Raw genomic sequence first — 6039 nt, forward strand, 5'->3', positions numbered from 1 at the left:
ATCGCGTAAGCTTCCGCTGTGAAGATACTTGTGCCTGGATGTAGAGGGCCAGCATCCGAAAAGGAAGGGCCAACAGCAGCACAGGACACAGAAGAGTTAGACTTAGAGGCATCTGTGAAAAACTCAGGACGTGTGTATTTGTATTGAAGTTCCAAGAAGTATGTTCGAATATGGGCAATAGGCGCATGTTTTGTAACTTCAAAAAAGACACATCGCAATCTATAGTCTGCCACTGCCACGGTGGCGGGTATGCAACAGGAGCCATTAAACTGTGTTCAAGTGATACTGCAGTTTCTTCAGCTAGACCCTTCAGGCGAACTGAGAGGGGCTGCCTCATTGAAGGCCTGTTTTGAAAAAGAATGGAGCTCGATAAGTCACTAATAGTAGAGTATGAGGGGTGCCTCTTGTCTGCTTTCACCTTAAGGAAATATATAAAGGACATGTAGGTTCTTTGCAGATGAAGGGACCACTCATTTGACTCAACGTAAAGGCTTTCTACGGGGCTGGTGCGAAAAGCACCCGTAGAAAGGCGGATGCCCGAATGGTGCACGGGATCCAGCATCTTCAAAGCACTTTGAGTCGCTGACTGATAAACAATGGCCCCATAATCTAAGCGGGTGCGAATAAGGCTTCTATACAGGTTCATGAGGCATTTCCTGTCACTACCCCACGTAGTACGTGACAACACTTTTATAACATTCATGGCTTTTAAACATTTTGTTTTTAAATACTTTATGTGGGGTACGAAGGTCAACTTGTTGTCCAAGATTAAGCCTAAGAATTTATGCTCGGCTTTGACGGACAGTTGTTGCCCGTTCAGTTGAATGTCGGGTTCCAAGTGCATGCCTCTCTTTCGAGAGAACAAGACACATGTGCTTTTTTGTGGGTTAAGTCGAAATCCGTTTTCATCTGCCCATTTGGAGACCTTATTTAAACCAAGCTGTACCTGCCGCTCACACATGGCCAAGTTGCATGACTTGAAGCCAAGCTGAACGTCGTCGACATATGTACAATAGAACATATTGCGAGGGATGGACAAGTGCAAGGAATTCATCTTGATGAGAAAAAGTGTGCAGCTAAGTACACCACCTTGTGGCACGCCTGTTTCCTGGACGAATGTTTGGGAAAGAACCGTGCCCACTCGGACACGGAATGTCCGGTTTGACAGGTAACTTTCGATTATGTGAAACATTCTTCCGCGCACGCCAAGGTGGGACAGGTCTCTTAGAATTCCGAAACGCCATGTTGTATCATAAGCCTTTTCGATATCGAGGAATACAGAGAGAAAATATTGTTTATGGACGAAGGCGTCCCTGATCTGTGCCTCGATACGAACAAGGTGGTCTGTGGTGGATCTACTTTCTCGAAACCCGCACTGAAATGGATCGAGCAAATTGTTTATTTCAAGAAAGTGTACAAGTCTGCAGTTTATCATTTTTTCAAACATTTTGCACAAGCAGCTTGTGAGTGCAATAGGCCTATAACTGGAAGGTAAGGAAGGGTCCTTGCCCTCTTTCAAAACGGGAATTATAATAGCCTCTTTCCAGGAGTTAGGGATAGTGCCAGAAAACCAGATAGCATTGTACAAACAAAGTAAGGTTTTTCGCGTTTCGATCGGCAGGTTTTTTAACATTTCATAAACGACACGGTCAGAACCTGGGGCAGAAGTACTGCAGGAGTTTAGGGATGTTCGGAGCTCAGCTAGACTGAACGCTTGATTATATGCCTCGTATCCAGTGCATTTGTGTTCGAGTTTCTGCTTTTCTATTCTTGTTCTGTATTTTTGGAAAGTGTCAGTATAGTGGGATGAGCTGGACACCTGTTCGAAGTGTGCACCGAGGAAGTTTGCCTGATCTTCCAAGGTGTCACCCTGAGTGTTTACGAGTGGAAGTGTGTGTACTTGTTTTCCTGCTATCCTACCGACCATGTTCCACACTTTAGCTTCCTGTGTGTATGAATTGATCCCTGACAAAAACTTCTGCCAACTTTCTCTTCTTGCCTGCCGACGCGTTCGCCTGCCTTGAGACTTTATTTTCTTGAAGGTGTCAAGATTTTCGGCTGTCGGTGAGTTCCGAAGCAGCCTCCAAGCTCTGTTTTGCTGTTTGCGCGCGTTTCGGCATTCAGAGTTCCACCATGGCACACGCCGTTTTCCAGGGTGTCCATTTGTTTGTGGGATGCATTTTGTTGCAGCATCAATCAAAAATGCTGTGAAGTAGTTGACAGCAACATCAATGTTCAAAGTACTTATGTCATTCCAACCTAGACGAGCGATGGTATAAAAGTGTTCCCAGTCGGCTCTGTTTATGAGCCACTTGGGAACACGTGATGGACACTCAGTTACTGTATTTGTGCTCAAAACTATGGGGAAGTGGTCACTTCCGTACAGATTACTGATGACTTTCCACTGGAGTAGGGGCACAAGAGATGGGGATACTATGCTTAGGTCTATGGAGGAGTAGGTGTTATTGGCGAGATTATAATACGTTGAGTCTTTTCGATTTAGAAGACACGCGCTTGAGGAGAGAAGGAACTCTTCAATCAGTCGACCTCGCGCGTCATACCGAGAGTCACCCCATAGCCTGCTATGCGCATTAAAGTCTCCAAGGAGAACATAGGGCTCCGGAAGTTCATCAATTAAAGAGTGTAAATCACGTTTTTGCAGCTGATAGCTAGGAGGAATGTAGATAGTGCAGATTGTGATCAGTTTATCAAAAAGAACTGCTCGAACAGCCACTGCCTCAAGGGATGTTTGGAGTTGTAAGTGTGTGCATGCAATTCCTTGATTCACAATGATGGCAACACCTCCGGATGATGTCATAGCATCAACACGGTCCTTTCGGAATATAACGTATTTACGGAGAAAATTTGTGTGCTTTGAATTAAGGTGTGTTTCTTGTACACACAGCACTTTTGGTGAGTATTCGTGTAAGAGTTCTTGGATGTCGTCAAGGTTTCTGAAAAGGCCCCTGACGTTCCATTGTATAATTTGAGTGTTCATGGTGAATGTAAAATAGTGCTGTGTGTACGAAAAGCGAGTGGCTGTTTAGACAGAGTTTGACTTCACTTAACAGGGCCGTCACCAGGCCCTGTTATCGGCTTTTTTGTTTTCTTGGCGCGCTCCAAGGAGCCACGCCGCTCTTTCGGCACCAAGGGTGCCGACGTATCCATTGCCTCCTCGGAGGCACTGGATGCCCGCACGTGCGGGCTGCTAGTTCGAATTTCGGGCCTCACCTGCGGAGGTGAGGCCTTGAGACTGGAGGACTCTGGAGTCTCCGGTCTCTGTTTGGGAGTAGGCGGTGTAGCCTGGGCTACAGCCGCCTTGGGGGCAGGTGCCACAACCACCGGCTCGGTATGCGCGGGCCGAGGGAGTGGCGAGGGCTGGTGCGGCGGTGCCCCCTGACGCGCCGCATCAGCGTATGTAGCTCCATAGAATGGAGCGACTCTTCGCCGTGCTTCCTTAAATGTAATGTTTTCCTTCACCTTCAACGTAATTATTTCTTTTTCTTTTTTCCAGTATGTGCAGGAGCGTGAATATGCGGCATGGTTTCCTTCGCAGTTTACACAGTGTGGTGGTTGTTTGCAGTTCTCAGACACGTGGCCTAGAACTCCACATTGTGCACAAGTCTGGCGACCACGACACGTTTTGGAGCCATGGCCATATTTCTGGCATTGGAAGCAACGGCGGGGGTTGGGAATATATGGTCTCACGGATGTCTTTGTGTACCCAGTCTGAATAGTTTCCGGCAAATCACTCGAAGCAAAGGTCAGTACTAAGTGTTTGGTTGGGATTTCCTTTTGATCTCTTCTGATCTTAATACGCTGTACGTTTGTCACGTTCTGGCTCTTCCATCCTTCCAGAAGTTCAGCTTCCGTCAGCTCAAGCAAATCTACGTCTGATACGACCCCGCGAGATGAGTTCATGGACCTGTGTGGCGTAATACTGATGGGTGTGTCTCCAAACGTTGTGAGGGTGTTCAGTTTATCGAATTGGTTTTGTTCATGTATTTCAAGGAGTAGATCTCCACTGGCCATTTTGGTAACCTTGTACCCGGCACCGAGAGTTTCGGTTAAGGACCTAGCCACTACGAAGGGGGATACTGTTCTGGCTTGCTTGTTAGTTTTTTCACAGTGTATAACATGGAATCGAGGAAAGGTTTGTCTTGGCCGCATGAAAAAGTTGATGTCTTCGGTGCGTACCCGCTTTGAGGAGGCACGATCACTTAGTAAAGGGAATGCTTTGTGCATGCTAATTGTATGTTGTTCGGTAGCGTTGGCGGCCACCCACCACGGAGCCCAACGAGGGGACGCTGCAGGTCTACAGATGCTGAAACCTGCAGGCGCCAGCCGTACAACGCCACTATAACCCAATGCGCCTAGACCAAGGTAGGCTATTTGCACAGGGTTAACCCTAGCCGCCAGGAAGTTTGGAAGTAAACGGAAGAGAGTAGAAGACAGGACAGATAAACAGTAAGAGATAAAGACGAAGATGTAGGGAGAGAGAGATAGGAAAAGGCGACTGCCGATTTCCCCTGGGTGGGTCAGCCCAGGGGTGCCGTCTACGTGAAGCCGGGGCCAAAGGGGTGTGTTGCCTCTGCCAGGGGGCCTTAAAGGTCCAATCACCCAGCGTCAGCTCAACCCCCAGGATCCCCTTTTCCCCGGACACGGCAAAGCCACGCACGGCTAGGCGTGGGAGGGAGCCAAAACTCCCCCGTTAGCTCGGGTCCGTGGTGTCGCTACACACCAAACGCCTACTTGCGCAGGCGCCCCTGCGGGGAGGCTATCTGCTTATGGTTAACCCTAGCCGCCAGGAAGTTTGGAAGTAAACGGAAGAGAGTAGAAGACAGGACAGATAAACAGTAAGAGATAAAGACGAAGATGTAGGGAGAAGGAGATAGGAAAAGGCGACTGCCGATTTCCCCTGGGTGGGTCAGCCCAGAGGTGCCGTCTACGTGAAGCCGGGGTCAAAGGGGTGTGTTGCCTCTGCCGGGGGGCCTTAAAGGTCCACTCAGCCAGCGTCGGCTCAACCCCCAGGATCCCCTTTTCCCCGGACACGGCAAAGCCACGCACGGCTAGGCGTGGGAGGGAGTCAAAACTCCCCCGTTAGCTCGGGTCCGTGGTGTCGCTACACACCAAACGCCTACTTGCGCAGGCGCCCCTGCGGGGATTGTATAGAGAGAGTAAAATTTTTCGCGTTTTGAGTGGCAGGTTTTTCAACATTTCATATGTGACATGGTCGTAGCCTAGAGCGGAATTACTGCAAGTGTTTAGTGATGTTTGCAGCTCAGCTAAGTTGAAAGGTTGGTTGTATGCCTCGTAATTTGTGCACTTGGATTCTAGTTTCTGCTTTTCTATCTTTGCTTTGTATCTTTGGAAAGCTTCAGTGTAGTGTGACGAGCTATACACCTGCTCGTAGTGTGCACCGAGAAAGTTCGCTTGATCTTCCAGGCTGTCACCCTGTGGGTTTACGAGTGGAAGTGAGTTTACTTGTCTTCCTGCTACCCTACGAACCATGTTCCAGACTTTAGCCTCTTGTGTATATGAATTTATCCCTGATAAACCTTGTGCCAGCTTTCTCTTCTGGCCTGCCGACGCGTTCTCCTGCCTCGAGATTTTATTTTCTTAAAGCTCTCAAGGTTTTCCGCTGTCGGCGAGTTCCGCAGCAACCCAGGCAGCACGCCGCCGTTGGAGCAATCTTGGACCAACATCGGCTAACATCGGCACCGACGTCGGGCCGACGTCGGAAGTGCAACTTCTTCCAATGTCGGGCCGACGTTCAAGCCAATGATGGGCCGACGTTTTGCCGATGTTTTAGCCAGTATGCAACCAACATTGGGCCGATGAAGGCTCATCGTATTGCCGACAAAGCTGCCAATGTTCGGCCAACATTAAGCCATATTTCAGCCAGTCACATGTCATTTTTACGCCGATGTTTGCTGCACGACGAATATTGGCTACGGATGTACGACCGACATTGGACCAATCCAGGGCCACATTGCAGCCAATCAAATGCCGTTATTACACCGATGTTTCCTGCACGAC

The sequence above is a fragment of the Rhipicephalus microplus genome, chromosome 2 (assembly GCF_043290135.1).
Source record: "Rhipicephalus microplus isolate Deutch F79 chromosome 2, USDA_Rmic, whole genome shotgun sequence".
Taxonomy (NCBI): domain Eukaryota; kingdom Metazoa; phylum Arthropoda; class Arachnida; order Ixodida; family Ixodidae; genus Rhipicephalus; species Rhipicephalus microplus.